The sequence below is a fragment of the Manacus vitellinus genome, unplaced genomic scaffold (genome assembly GCF_001715985.3).
Source record: "Manacus vitellinus isolate BGI_N305 unplaced genomic scaffold, ASM171598v3 scaffold_5_pilon, whole genome shotgun sequence".
In the NCBI taxonomy this organism is placed as follows: Eukaryota; Metazoa; Chordata; class Aves; order Passeriformes; family Pipridae; genus Manacus; species Manacus vitellinus.
In genome coordinates this window covers 26,827,162-26,844,117 of record NW_021940682.1, presented here as the reverse complement: position 1 = coordinate 26,844,117, position 16,956 = coordinate 26,827,162, and positions in this window count along the sequence as shown.

Below are 16,956 nucleotides of genomic sequence, written 5' to 3'. Positions count from 1 at the left end.
TTGCTCAGCAACAAGAAACTGGCAAAAGCTCAAATACTTCACGTTTCCAGCAGACAATGGCTCTCTGAGCTCACAATCAATAGCATTTGATGCAAAGGAAATGCCCAGTTTATCACACTTGCCATCTAATAACACCTCAAGCGTATTTGTGGCTGGCATACATAAAAACATATCTGAACTCCAGCTGTTTGAATAATGTATTGAAAAATTCACCCTTTTTTTACTTGAAAGCCAGTTACAATGAATGTGTTTGTTATTTTCAGGTATTCAGTGAATAATTTATGGAAACAAATGTCATTTTCCAGGTTATTCAAGAGATTCAGTTTAACTATTCATGAGCCAGGCTGTTCAAAGATGACTAAAGTCCATCATAAAATCTGAATTATGCCTCTTTCTTTGTTCCAGCAGCCTCTTCCTTTATGTTTTTTTATATATCACCTTGTTTTTATGCATACACAAATGAGTCCTACATTTTGTTTCTTCTGCTACAGCTATACTTTTCCTGCTTCTTCATTTACCTTCAGTCTTTTTGTTCTGTAAGTTCTCTTTTGGCCTTTTCATAATTTCTCCTCTCCCCTTAGGGACTAAAATTACCTGCTTTGAAGATGAATTTGCGTTAACTCACCCCCATATGCAGTAGGTTGCTCCTCTGAGTCAGCAAATTTCTCTCTTGGCACCTGGCAGAGGCATGCATGGCCCCACAAGCCACTGCAGAGCAGGTGCAGCACTGCAGATAGGGGACATGGAGCTAGGTAAAGTGCCAGTGCTGGTGCTGGGATACAGCAGAGAGAGATGCCTTAAAGAATCTGAATTATTGTCCTTCATTTTGCAAATAAAAGCTTAGGCATCATCTGCTTAATGCTCGTCATCAAGCTATCACCACAATGTCTGTCCTGATTCGAACATGCAGGAAGACTCTGTCTCTAGCACTCTCTATTTTCTTCATGGGATATAGATAGATCCTAAACCATTAACTTAAAGTAGGTGCTTAAACTTAAGAAATAGAAAGTTGGATGAGATTAATCCCCTCTAATTTTCAGAATGGAACCAAGAGTCCACAGAATTTAATTGTTTTTTCCTTCATATCTCATAGTAGTACTGGAAAAAGAGCATACATTTCAAGGAAAAAAAAACACAAACCTGAATTTAAAATGTTAATTAGTGAATTAACTAATCAGAACTGCAGATATTGAAAAATATACTAGATATGAGGCTAAGAATTCTTTGAGGGACCCTCCTGGAAACTTACAGTGGTGGAAAATGAGCTTTTATAAAATGTTACAGTGGTTAAATGTTAGGTTCCTCATCTTATCTGAGATATTCTGAGATTGCCAAGATGTATTTATGTATATATATATATTAATATATGTTTAATTTAATTTCACTCCAGAATAGTGGAGACAGTCATGTCAATGAAAGAAGAAACATGGGAGAGTAAAAGAAGTTTGGCCTTGTGAGGATTGTATTTTAATGTTCAACGCATAGAATTATCCTAACAAACACCTCAGTGTTTAAAAGTCCCCTTGTTCCTTTTATCTCTACAAAATATAAGATTTCCATGCCATTTAACATTTGGTTATTAAATTATCAATATTAGTGAGATTATTATCCTGTTAAAAAGAAATGTGTGTGGTCATATATGAAACACATTTTGGTGTGTGGATAAATAGATTGCCTAAGGCAAAAGAATATCTTTTAAAATTTACTATCTTCATAAATAGTCTGAAAAATTATATAAAGGATGTAACTTAAGTTAGCACTTCTCATGTCTTCATTCTTCCTAGGGTTAAACAAAATCTTGTTTCCTTGCTTTAATAAAGACAAAACTCACATTCATATGAAGACTAGAAGAATTTCTTTTTCCTTTCACTGAAACAAAGTTACATCTGTCTTGAAAAATGTCATTATTTGCTACATGTGTCTTGAGATTTTGATCCTATATCACTGAAGATATGACCACAAGAGTATAGGTCACAAAAAACAGCTATAAAGAGAACCCTTTGAGGTTCTATTTATTTGTTTTCTGGAATGTGTGCCCTTATGGGCTTTTAAAGCCATATTTTCTAGTTTTTATCTACTTCTATAAAGACAGAATGCCTAATAAAGAAGACAGACAAAACTTGCTTCTGGAACTCTTACTTATCTACAGAAATGCAGGAGTTGGTTCTGGAAAAATAGTGTGATTAAACCAGGAGATTTTGAAAGGCGTGATTTAGGGAAAGCACTCAAACTTGTCCTTCAAGTAATTCTGGCTTTAGGTTTCAATGACAGAGTGAAAGTTGAACACGATTTGATGATCATCAGTTATGCATCAGGATGAATAACTCTGAAAAAAGGCAAAGTGAAGTTGAAAAAGATCTTTCTGAAAGTGACAGAACATTGGAATCATGAAATGTAAGTAGAAAATCCTCTAAGAAGTAGCATTTCTTGTAGTTATCCCCATTGAAAATACAATACTATAATACATGAATTTCCAGTTTCAGTATTTGATTCCAAACAAATTCTTCCATTGGTATTAAAAGGTCACAATAGCAGTGGTACTGATGGAATCGGATCTTGTAGGAAATTGTTATATTCTTCCCAATCTTTGCATATAGTTACTGAACAGTCCCTTTTATGGCATGAAGATAGCATTATTATGACAACTTTAGAAATGCTGAAAGTCTGACACTGCTGTTAAGCAGTACATGTATTTCGTACAATGCTGCCTGCATTTTCTAGTTTAGAATAAAACCAGATTAGCTGCATAGAAGTTCAAGTCTGCTAAATGTGAATTCATCCACAACTTGCGTTTCCTGATACAAGGTTCTCAGATCCTAGAAGTTTTAACTTGACAATAAAAAAAAAAGAGATCAAAAGCTTCACTAAAACAGAGGAAGTGTCTCAAGTATCATACAGTGGCTCAGCAGGGTCTTTCAACAACAACAAAACCAAAACAAGACAAATAAACAAAAAAAACCTCCTCCAAAAATTTAGTAAAGAGAAATAGTGCATGCAAATGGCAGAACGGTCATAAGTAATGCAGGGATGGAGGAATGTATGAGGGAATCGACTCTTCCCCTCAGTAAAAAAAAAAAAAGAAAAACAACAAAACCATAGTGTTTACTTGCAATCAATCCCAAACTTCCCAGATTATTTTCTGATGTGGTGAAGGACACCAGGTCTGCTTCCTTAAACTATTCCTTATCATCTTCATATGATCCTCCTCTGAATGCCCATAAATAAATCTTCATACCTGGAAGTGACTGCCCCTACTCCAGGTGACCTGAATGGCCTCTCCTCGAAAAATCCTGCCTACTGGACTAGGGCAAAATGTTGTTTATGAAACCACTACGCTAAGAAAAAGGTGATTTAAAAAGGATCCATCTGGAAGAAAGACTTCCAGTCAAAAGATGTAGTTAAAGCTCTGATATACTGCTTTGCATCATTATTTTACCCTATTTCTGAATGCGATTTGTAGCTGCTGGTTTCCAACACTCATCTGTTGCTGGCTTGACTTTAGCATCCAGACCCCAGTTATAAATAGGATTGCACAAAAGTAAAGATAGTTTTATGGCTTGTGATTCATACATTCACAAGGCTCCATGAACTACTTCTAGTGAACTAACAAAATATTACTCAAAAATCCCCAAGACCATATATTGTCATGAAGCAATATGTGTGTCTGGTTTTTGGTTTTTTTTTTCCTGAAATGTACTATGCCATCATTGGAAAAAATCCTGTAGTCCACAACTATTCACAAGAATATGCACCCCACACCCCCACCATAATGCAACTATATGCTATAGCAGGATTGTGATAAACAAAAACTGATTACATTATAGGATATAAATAAACTGGGCATATTATTATTTTTCATTGAACTTACACACTCAATTTTACAATAGCATGAAATCCACTGGTGAATTTAAATCCATGAAGTAGTAACATTAGTAAATATATGAGGACTGAGCTCCCTTTGTAGAAGTTCAGAGTTTGTTTTTAGAACTAAGTTTTGTAAATATTTTATTGACTTAGTGGTTCAATGAAAAAACACGTGTTTCTTCAGATTACACATTTGTAAACAGTACTTTGGAATGACATATTGGCTTTCTCTCAAGAAAATGTTGTCTGGGATGCCGAAAGGAAATCTGGAATTATATGATTTCTGTTAAGATTGTTCTTCATTTTTTTCTGTAAAGGATAAAAGAAAGTTTCATTCATCTGCCTCTAAAGTGAACAGAGGGCATAAAAGTTCGAAGTTATTGGAATTTTTTTTTTTAAATGCCCTCTCTGTGCTGCATGAAAGCAGCAGATTCTACAGAAAGTTTTCCTGAACCACTGTCACACCACCAAACAGATTTGCCTCTCAAAGACATGGCCGTGGGTGCACATCTGAGGTGATGCATTTGTTTCTCCACACCAGAGGGAAGGTGACTTATGCTTGTTACAGAATTAAATACTCCTTGTCTACTGATACATGGTGTTTCCAAGCAGAGGAAGAAGTCTCTACCTGTAACTATTTTAAAAGGAGGAGTGTAATGAGATATCAGTTGTTCAACACTGCATTTTTCTTTAAGGTCATAAAAATCTGTGTGTTCTGTGTCACAGAGACAGCTAGGTCTTGCAGCACTGTCTTCACACAAGAAGTAGTAAAGTACATTTGTCTGGGATCCAGCAAGCTTGCTTTTACAGCTTAAAAATTACTGACACATCAAATAGAGGGCTATGGTCCACAAGATTTATCAGGTCTTGCAATCGGATCTTTGAACTCTATCATTTCAAGAAATGAAACACAGGAATGGGAGCTAAAAAGGTCAACAAAAGAAACAGAGGGAAGAATACTGGCCATGTTGAAAACACAAGGTGAAAATCTGATTGCCTTCAATAGACCGAAATTTTACTTTAAAAATCAATTAGATAAAATAAAGCTAAAACAAGCTGCTTCATTTATGACTAATCATCACACTTAAACATATGCCAACTTCACAAATATGAAAGCATCTGGATACTTTTACTACTACTGTTACTGCTACTACCACTATGCTTTTGTGAGAGAAATTTAATTTCTTTTAGAGAAACAAACTTTAAAAATATACAGTATTTTTGCATTAGAATAGTTCTAGTGAGTTTAAAAACAATAAATTATTTGTTGTTACTTTATTTTCTGGGAAATATCATAATTGCTATACTATGTTAACATATAACGTGATAAGCAAGAGGCTAACCCACAGGGCATTGCTACTTCGTATGACTTTTACCCTGTTTGAAATCTAGTCTTTATGAGTAATGGCCTCATCTTGCATTGGGATTTGCCTTACAGACTCTTGTCTTGATCCATGTAACTACAACAAGGAACTCTGTCAGATCCAGCAGTAGAGACTGAATTCAGGGGCTTGGGGGTTTTTTTGTGCTTTTTTTTTATTATTTTTTGTTGGTTTGGTTTTTTGTTTGCTTGGAGTTTTTTCCCCAAGGCTCAGGCTGCATACCAGTAAATTGCAAACCTAAAATTGTAACAGGGATCGACTTCAAACGTGTTTGCTTCATTCCACATTGTTCCACACTGAAAAAGGCAGAGGGCAAGAAAGCAGGCATTGCTGACTTGAAGAGGAACCAAGAGGGAAGCTGTTCAATCTGTGAAAGATTCATCGATTTAAGGCTCTCTGGGGAAAATACTATTGTGAAGCTCTGTGGGAAAGGGCTAATAGTAGGAAAAGTGGAAAAGCAAGTTCACGTTCCTTCTCTTTTACTTTGGAAGAGTGTAAAACTCCAAAACAAGCATAATCAAGATATTGATTTGTAATGTACACCCTATTCACTCAAGAAAATTCACCAGCTACCAGAAACATCCCATAAGATGGTTTCTTTTTCTGCTTCTGAGGCATGAGGCTTCATTTGGCAGATACTTTTGCTCTGATACAGGCTAAGAAAAGTTCTTCATTTGATGGTCAGAGTGGAAAAGTAGCATCTTCAGACTTTAACATCAGTTTTCCTGATTTCCAGTTGCAGGCTCTGACAAGTCCAACTGAAAAAATCTTACCTTCAGTTTTCAGGTAGTGAAACAATATAACCAGCATAGTATTGAGGAAAAGGAAAAGTATTTGAACATTATTGTCATTGAGTAATGCAAGAAAAATAACAACAGCCTTCAAAATAGATGGACAAAGAAGAATATCAAGTACTTCAGAGGTATATATTCAACTGTACCACTATTTCCTAATTATCTCTTGTAAAAATGTAATTAGTTCCCTGGAATTGATCTTTCTTAAAAAACGTTAATTGTTTTATGGATCCGGGGTAAAAATCAGACAGTGGAAAGCATGTGGCAATGCTGAGTATGTAACATCTTCACATTTTAAACATGTACACACACACACATGCACGTACACATACATAGATGAGCATGGGCACAGGCAAACACGCAGTATCTTTTTAGTCTCTCTCTGCAGGTCAAAACTGCAGAGGTGTTAAAGACTGTAAAACAGGTCTGAATGCTACAAATAATCCTAAAATATTCATATCCTTTTTACAATGGTACAGCATGAAGGAAATAAAAATTGTTGCTATGTACTACTTATCAATCATTCCACTCTTTAAAATGTTTTGGTAGAACAATCAGAATGTAAATATATATATTATATATATATCAGATTCAACTGCACCGTGAGTGGAAGAAGATGTACATAAAGTGCAGGCTGAATTGTGCTTCCATAAAGCGTTGTGCTAACATTGATGAATAAATGGTGTAAGAGAAAACAGGACAATCACTCGTTTGCCTCACCCTCTCCTGCTGCCCACTGATGGATACTGTTCTGCTGAATACTGTTCAAAGAAAAAAGGACTATCTGTGCCACACAGGAGAGAGCAGTGCCAAGCCAGCATCATTCACACCTTAATGTTAGCAAGTAGGTAACATTTCAAGGAGGTGTTTACAGAAAGGAACTGAGATGGCAACTACCTTACCCACTCCCCTGTTTAAACTCAGATGACCCTTCAAGCTTCACATGACAGACATTATACTGACTGACAGGATGGGTGTGCTCTCCTCCCCCTGCTTCACTCCAACTGTGCATGAATTGCTGCTCTACTTCCTCAGGTATGGCTCTAGCCTACAGATTCCCAACATAAATAAGCACAATCATCCTGAGTGGGTATCAAAGAAATCTCAATTCATAGAATTCAAAGTCAATGGTCTACCAGGACAGTGTTCCCAAAAGCGATCTGGAACAAAACCTGAGATTTAATAAACACTCATGTTTACATAAAACATCCCTTGATGTACATACTCTGTTGTTGTTAGAATACTGCTAGAGTTCCAGCCAACAAAGTAATCCCTTCAGTTATACTTTTCCCCAGGAATTTTTTCACGGTCTGTAAGTAATTGTACTGAGGTGTTTGTCAATCAAATTATATAAACAAGCTCCCAGTGATTATTTCACTTGGAAAACATCCATTTACCCATAAAACTCATGAGAAAAATCAAATTTGGAAGTTGCCACAACTTATATATACTACACATTTTGCCTCAGGAAAAAAACAGGAGAAAATCTGCATAAATGCACAAGGGCACTTTTTTTGTAAATTTTTGGATTTGCTTATCTACAAGGTAAAAGTATCTGAAGTCATAAACAAGCAATCTAGCTATTTTACAAACTTACATTGTAATAACCTTATATTATTTTGCTAGAATTAAATGATCTCTGTATAGAAAATGTATGCCAGGGTAGTACTGTATTTTTTAAGCATGATAAGCTTACTGTTTTCCCAGCACATAATTTGCACATAACAAATATAATCAAGACATGAGCACTGGAACTGAGCTACAAAAATTTATAATTCTGTGAGATAATTCATCATCTGTCAGGATGAAGGATAAGACCTAGTATTAGTGGGCTGAATGAAGTTATTTTTTAAATAATTATATAAGATTTTTAGAATAATCTTGGTACAGCTGATAACATTGAGTTTATAATCTTCAGTGGAAAGACCCTTTTCCCTCTGGATGCTATACATTTAGAGATACCAGGGTGACATAGTGGATTTTAGAAAACAGGAAAAATACCTGTGAAAATACTCTCATAGTTGGGGATTGTTAGGTGTTACAAGTATAACAGCTATTTCTATTTTTATGTGGAGTATCACGCTTGTTTTATGATGCTCATTTTTTCAGTAATACTAAATGAGCTTAATTTATGCACGGGAATTAGTACTTCTACATTTTCATTTTTATTGCACGTTTACATCATAGAGTTGTACAGATTGATTAAAAAAAACCTTTTTATGTTCAAGAGAGCAGAAACAAGAAAGGATAGTGAAATGAATAAAAATAAGAAATTGTAGAAAATCAATAGAGGAAATTAAAGGATAACAAGAAAGCTCTATAGCTGACAGTAAGGAAAATAAAACTAATTTAAGGCCTATTTAGTACAAAAGGAAACCTATCAATGCTATTTCAGGAAAAAACTGATTAAAAGATAATCATAAATAGCCCAATTTTTCAATAAATATTTCAACTCGCTACTTGGGGAAAAAGCAAAACGAGATACACACTGCATATTTACAATTTAAAAAAAATTATTCCTAAACAGGTTATTAGATGGGTAAGAAGTTGTTGGATGACTGCACTCAGAGCATCATGGGATGCTACTTGGAGCTGATGACAAGTGGAGAAACACAAGAGTCTGTCTTGGGACCTGTCATATCTGACATATTTATTAGTGACCTGGAAACCAAACTGGGAATACCAATAGACATGCTCAAAGGCAGGACTTTGATTCAGACCTAGGTAGGCCAGAGTAACAGGCAAATAGGAATGCTAGGGGCAAAGACAAATGGGAATACTAGACCTGGCTTAGAAGAACCATGTACCACACTGTATGATCCACTCCTGAACTTGAATACAGGGCACCCTGACCTGGATGAAAATGCTACTTCCACAACCCAAAGTGACTTCAAGCAAGAAGAAATTCTGGTTTTTTGTAATTCACACTGGGTTGTGAAAAGCAACAGAACCAGTTATATTAATTTAGTTCTCCAGAGGAAGGAATTCCTGACCACCCTTCCCTGGGCCAGTGCACAGGCTGAAACTCTCCCTCCGTAATCCCACCTGAAGGCTGCTTGTCTCTTTCCAGTGGAGTGGTCATCCAAGACTTGGGTCTCACATGACATAGCAGAGTAACCTGGGCTTGGACTGCAATGGAAGTGCCGTGAGAAGGTCTGTAAAGTGACAGAAAAGACAAAAGTCACACTGAGGGGTAGTAGTATTGAGACTATCATCAGTAGCCCAAAGATACAAGAGACAGAATGACAGCATGGAAATGTTTTGAGGTCTAATGGGAAAACAGCAGGAAGGTTAGTTGGGCTGGTCTGTTCAGTTTGGAGCTAGTTGTGAAGCACTGGGTCAAACTGGCAGTGTTGTCAGTGTTGATGCAGCTAGTGGCAGACAGCACACTGAAGCAGGGAGGATATGTGGTGGTGTCCAGCCCTTCCTCCTTCTGTCTGATTCCAGCCTCTCATCAGTGATTCTTCACACCAGAGGTGGTGGGCACACTGTTATTTAGACTAAGAGCTCATTAACTTCTAGCTATCTTTTTCATGTTAACTAATAAGTTTTTCCTTTTGTACTGTAAAGGTGCATCTACTCTGACTGCAGACTGTCTTTGTGCCTGTCTGAAGATGCCTGAGTAAATCAGCCTGAAAAGGAGCACAACAGCATTGCAGCAGCACAGTCATCACATGGGTTGACCTTAGGGCACTGACTTGTCTCTCAGATGGGTCAATATTTGCCAAGACTCCACTTAGTAATTGCAATTCCTCTGGAGATCTCCTACAAGCATTTCCCAGGAACAAGGAGCACAGAATAGGCATCTAGAGACAAAATTACTAGTCCGACTTGTGCCTGTACTAACTAGAGCTGACCAGGAGGATATTTGTCAAGCCTCTAACTAGGTCTCATTTGACTTTGTTTTTCTTCCCACACAGTTATACAGAGAAGACCTTTAAGAAACATAAACAGAGAAACAGTCACTGGCAGATGTCACTACCATTACATCTGACAGACAGAGGTCCTGGCTGAAACTGTGTCCAAGACCCAGAAAAGCAGATTAGGTAGAGATTATCAAATCCCAGCACCTCACAGTGCTCCATTAAAAATCTCTATATATGTATTTAATGGATGCCAACAGTCTGCTTTTGGCCCTTTACTCCCAGTTCTGTCTGCTAGGTCACCGGCCCTGTTGAAGCAACTCCTCCAGCTGAACCACTGCAGGGGGATGCAGGCACATCCCCTGTGGCATTTCAGATCGGTCCCCTGGAGCAGGGGCTCACACGGCTAAAAGCATTTGAACTGCCTATGACACTGGGGCCATCAGAATGCTCAGCTGCAGCTGGCAGCACCTAAAGGAGAAAGCCAAGCCCAGGAAAGCTGTGGATCATTGATTAGTCTCTTTTGCAAGAAGGGTTGTTCACTGATTCTAATAGCCAAGCAGCACGTTCAGATAACAAATTGAGGGGTTGTAGCCAAGACTCGTTTGGCATTGGATAAGTGCGTAATGTAGTAGAAACAAGGTGTTTTGCAATGCACAATGGCTCGTAGAACAGTTAGCCTTGCTCAGCTTTGGTACCTCTATTAAGTGAAAAATATTGATAAACTGGTAATTAGCTCTCAGAAAAGCCAAAAAATTACTAAAGCAGACTCTATACTGCAAGTCTTCAGCTTTCCTTCTATGTTGCTTAGGAAGGATAAATACATATGCAACTTTGTTACATCATTGATTGTGTAACTAGCTGGAAATGGTGGAAATTGTAACTGTACAGAGTAAAAATTAAGGGATATATCTAAGCAGTTCACAAAAGTTTTCCATTGATTCTCTAATGCAAAAATAATCCCAGCGTATAATCAGTAGGTTTTAAGGGAGATGTGTGCAACTTCAAAAAGCATGTCTTAAAGGCTTCATTAAACAGGGCTACCAGGTTTTGATCTTAATATCCCTTTCTTTTTTACATTTATTAATCTACAAATTGCTGCCTCCTGATGAAATTTAGCTCCATGCCTCCACCCAGTGGGCCTTTTTAGCCAAGAAGAGCCCCTGAAAAGCACATGCATACACACAGTACTAGTGGAAGCGAGGGTGCTACAAATTGTTTCTTTCCATCTTTTTTGTGGAGTGGCTTAGCTGAAATGGAGACAGGTATTTGATATTACCTTCTGCACCTAGATAACCACAAATATGAGATGTTTGAAAATGTTTTAACATTGTTTTTATAATATGTTTGCTGTTGCTATAGAAACCCTGAGATTAGCTCAGTGGGTTAGAGCATGGCGCTAATAATGCCAAGATCACAGGTGCAATCCCTGTACAGGCCATTCACTTAAGAATCAGACTTGATGATCCTTGTGGGTCCCTTCCAACTCAGAATATTCTGTGAATCTGTGACCACAACTGGAAAGCATCCAAATCCAGCTAGCACCGGGAAAAAAACTTAAATTTCAGGTTGTTTTTTGTTATTTTAATCTAAAAATCTGATATTAGCTTTAATTTTTAAAATAAATGCAAAGCAGATTACAATACTGATTTTTGGTAATAAATAAACCCTTAATTTGTAGTACTTATTTTCCATACTTAAACTAAGGAAAAGTATGTTCTACTTTTTTCTTTTTCCAATTGACATTTTTTAGCTACTTGCAATGGCATCCCTGCTTTAAACTGAAATAACTGCCCTAGACATAATATCCTAAAAACTTAAAATAAGTTCTGTGGATGTGAACTTATCTGTTAAGTTACATGAGTTATTTCATATATATGCACCATTTTTGTATAATGCTGGTTCATATATGCTGAATATTGCTTACATTAAGAAACACACAATTGTTACCAGTTCTCCAGCTGTCTGTGCTTTCCTTCCCAGTCTTTTCTGTCAGGCCTCCAACTTTTCTGTGTCACTATCCATTAAACAATATAAGCCTACAAGGAAGTGCACATTTAATATATCAAAGAAGAAAACACAGTTTAGGGAAACACTTTTGTCCCAAGCTAAGAATAAGAACAAGAGTCCTTCCTCCACGCCTGTTAGAGAAGTAGAAAATACACTTCTCTGATTCCCCACTACTTTAATAATGATAACTTCTTTATATCTAATACCAAAACCACTCCAGAATAAGCCTCTTTCACATACAATAGCCCTGCTACTCTGCAAAAAACTGTTTACAATTTATTTATACTACCATAGAACTGAAACTAAAAGACAATTAAACTAAAGGATAATGAAAAGCTTTTCAGGCTGTAATTAATCTGCAACTGGTAACAAAAGTCTGTGGTCTTCAGTACACATTAGACTTTGGTGGAGTAGGAATAATAGCCCAAACATATTAGATAAAAATTCAAACTGCAAACAAGTCATACACTAATCATCTGTTCTTACATTTCTTATACCACGAGTTGAAGAATTTTTGTATAAATTTCCTAAGTTTTTAGGAGACTACTATGTTCAGAGACACCCAATGCAAGCTGGCAGACAGAAATGTTTCTAGCTATTCCTGCTTTGGGGGTTTTTTAATTGTTTTTTTCACAGTAGTGCAGCTTTTTTACAGCTGCTAAAGGTCTGAGGTAGCTTAACTTCACATTTGCCAAATGACATTCTGAGGAAATAAAAAGTTATGACAGTCTTACCTACACATTACAGTTTCAGGTTAAGATCACTTCTGATTCCTTTGTTTTCCGCCTTTTATTTTTTTTTGCTTTTCAGTTACCAGTTTTTCCTGAAATAATAAATATCCAAACGTCACCATAACTATGTTTTTGGTTTGTGAATCCAAATCCAAGGAAGGCGATGACCTATTGTAAAAGAATTTCCAATACAACCCAAGCATCTTCAAAAAGTTAAAAATATAAAAAAATTAAGGGTCTTACCATAAAAGTCATGACTATATATGTCTTTTGTAGAATACCTGGACCTTTCAGAACCAAGGAATTTGGCAAACAGATTTCATTATGATTATGTGCTGATTATTAAACATCTAACTTGTAGTCAAAAAACCGTACCATTTCATCAGTTGTGAATGTTGAAGGTATGAACAATATTCAGAACTTACCTGAAATTTAAAGCTTCCATGAAAAATTGCTTTTGGTGAAGAAATTTTTCCTAATATCCAATCTTAACCTTACCTAGTGCAACTTGAGGCTGTTTCTTCTTGTCCTGTCACTTTTTAATTAGGAGAAGAGCCCAACCTCCACCTGGCTATAACCTCCTTTCAGGTGGTTGTAGAAAGCGATAAGGTCTCCCCTGAGTCTCCTCCAGGCTAAACAACCCCAACTCCCTCAGTCACTCCTCAAAGGACTTGTGTTCCAGACCCTTCACCAGCTTTGTTGCCCTTCTCTGGACCTGCTCCAGCACCTCAGTGTCCTTCCTGAACTGAGGGGCCCAGGAATTGGACACAGTACTCGAGGTGTGGCCTCACCAGTGCTGGGTGCAGAAGGACAGTCACTTCTCTGGTCCTGCTGGCCACACTGTTCCTGATCTAGGCCAGGATGCCATTGGCCTTCTTGGCCACCTGGGCACACTGCTGGCTCATGTTCAGCTTCCTGTCAACCAGCAACCCCAGGTCCTTTTCCAGACTGCTGGGCTGCTTCCCAGCCACTCTTCCATCAACCTGTAGCTCTGCATGGGGTTGTTGTGACCCAAGTGCAGGACTTTGCACTTTGCCTTATTAAGCGTCATACTGTTGGACTCAGCCCACTGATCCAGCTTGTCCACATCCTTCTGTAGAGCCTTCCTACCCTCCAGCAGATCAACACTCCTGCTCAATTAAGTGTCATCTGCAAACTGAGGGTGCCCTAAATCTCCTCATCCAAGTCGCTGATGAAGATATTGAACAGAACTGGCTCCAATCTTGAGCTCTGGGGAACACCACCAGTGAGTGGCCATCAGCTGGATGTCACTCCATTCACCACCACTCTCTGGGCCCAGCCATCCAGCCAGTTATTTCATCCAGGCAACAGTGCACGCATCCAAGCCATGGGAAGACAGTTTTTCCAGGAGAATGCTGTGGGAGACAATGTCAGAAGCTTTGCTAAAGTCCAGGTTGGGAGCATCCACGGCTTTTCCCTTATCTGCTAAGTGCATCCCCTTGATATAGAGTGAGATCAGGTTAGTCAAGCAGGACCTGATGGGTAATGACACAGGATGATTTGCTCCATGACCTACCCTGGCATCAAGGTCAAACTGATAAGCCTGTAGTTCCCCAGCTCCTCTTCTGGTTCTCCCTGTAAAGAAAAGATAAAACAAAACAAAAACCAGCCAAAAAACTACTCTGCTAGAAAAAACCTAAAAATCCTAAGACTTAGGCTGCAACTTAAAGAAAAAAACAGCCAAACAGGATAAGAGGTCAAAGGAAGGATGAGGTAACTTTCTGTTTTCTCTCTTTATTTCTCTATATAATTAACTTCAAGCATGTGCTTAAACCCCACCAATTGAAGATCAAGCCCATTCCTAAGTGTGCTTCTTCTGAACAGGGACAGCAAGTGAGGATGTGAGCTGGAAGATCTGCCCTGGCCCTACATATGCAGCTGAAAATTGGATAACTTGCTCTACTACAAAGTAAAATGAAGAAGTGGAAGGTGTTCCTGTGTGTGTTGTAACTGTGTTTTGCTCCCTTTCTGCACTCCCAAAGAAAATAATTGTTAAATACAAAATATTTGTAATTTTTGGCATGATTTATTGCTCTTAGTGCAAAGGCAATTTATCAGCATGCCTCCACTGTCTTCAGAGCATAATACTGTAAGGATTGAGGAGCAACAGCCCATACACTTGCAGGTTCAGAAACTGAAATTAGCACAAAATGATGTATACAATTGGTTTTAAAATAACATTGACAACAGTAACCACTACCACCCGGACAAGACAATATAGTTTTAAAATAAAGAGTGACTATCTTAAGGAATTGCCTGAACATCAGATCAGTGTTTACAGGTGTTAATGTGGGCGTGTAAATTATATCCCCTTTGTTTTAATCTTGAGCATAGTGCATATTAAGTAGTGTTGTTTTCAGACCTGCAGTGCAATCCAGTGTATTGACACCTATACAACAATTACAAAAAATACACCACAAATAAGTTGATATTTTAATGTGTGTTGGTTTATCAACTACTAAATGTATTTTCATGCATACCAGGTTCCTTTAAAAGGAACCCAGTCTACCTCATTAAATCCAAATACAATTTTCCACTGAAGATACCAACTCTATTTATCTTACCTATAGGGAAAAATTACAAAACTCCACCAAAATTAAATAAGTAGAAGGAAAAGAAATCATGAATATCAGTAAAAATTGTGACATAGAATGAACTTATGTATTTTATATCTATAATTTCTATTGATGGACAATTATCTGGAGAAATCAAAACAGCATTAAAAAAAGCTTTCGCTGTATTGTCTTTGGAGAATTAAACGTATGTGCTGTATTCACAAACAGAAATTATAACATATTTCTCTCAGATGACAAAATCTCACATTCATTATTACAGTGGAATACAAAATATCACATATTACAGTTTTATATCTGAGAGGAGACATTCTACCTCCAGCAGATATATGTTTCATGATTCTAAGTGCAGAATGTTTGGGAATTTTTGACTATCCTCAGGACATAAGATGCAAACTGAAAAAGGACATTGAAGCAAAAGGAACTGCATTTAAGAAAAATAAGCTTAGCTTAAATTTCTTAACATATAGGGTTATGAAATATTTGGTCTTAATGGACTTTTTGTATCCAATAATGTTGTCTGTGATGTTTGATGACCTAACAATTTCAAATAACTGTTAAATACCCAGTAGTGTGGATGCAGACATGAATGCTGTGTTGCCAGCACTCAGGAATGCTGACAAAGCTAAATTTGTCCCCTGTATATATAAACACGCAGTAAAATTTCTGGAAGCTTCAAATGCTCAGTACCAGTGCAGATCAGCCATAAAGCTTCCTGCCATAAATCTGATGAGTCTGGGCCAGATCAGATGTACTGTGTGCACACTGAATGCAGAGTTCATATGTGCACAGTAAATCCTACATGCTGAGACCAGATGAATTTCCTGCCAAGGAGATGGCCATCTGTGAAGGGCAGCTTCTTCCACTCCTCCCTGGAAAATCCTCAACAAAAACAGAGCAGTCCTGTCATCAGGGAGAAACCCAAAACTGGTGTAGGTAGGAAGCATAAAATATATCAGCCTGAAGACTGTTTAATATAAACACTCAATTAGCATATGCAGCTCCTGGGGAAACAAGCACTTAACAGCACCAGCCTGACCAATCTGGTAGATACTTCTACATACAAATCGACAACGCATCCTTGAAACTAAGAACAAATTAAAAAATTCATTCTTAAGTATTCAGTTTAGGATTCTGTTTTGAAAAGAAGTGTATTTATTTTACATTATATTTGATCTAACTTATATGGACAATAAAATAAATTGGATGTAAATATTAAAAACTGAATGGTAAAAAATTAAGGTCATTCCATAATGTAGCATTACCTTCCTACTGTACATGTTTTACCACCTGGGTCTTAAAGCAATCTAAGCAATGTGTAACTGACTTTTGTCAGGCATTGACCGAAAACATACTATGTATTACAGTTGAGTTTTCATTTTTTAAAATGTTAAATAGGAGAATTATTTACAGCTTTATGCCAGCCTATCTTTGACTTTTAGATTAAAGTGATATGGCAGTGACTGTAGGTCATGTACTTTCCATCTGCCATTGGCAGTTTAAGTCTTTGTGCTTCATTATATCACAGAAAGGAAAAAAAATTTTGAACAAAAAAAAAAAGAAAAAAGGAAAAAGGAAAAAAAAGAAAATGAGAAAGAACAAAAAATAACATGCCTTGTAGCACAACATGCCTTGTAGCAAATCATTACTGTTGAACTAAAAGAAAAAAAAAAAAAACAAATCAAAGGAGAAAGAAAGAAATCGCTGCAACAAAATCA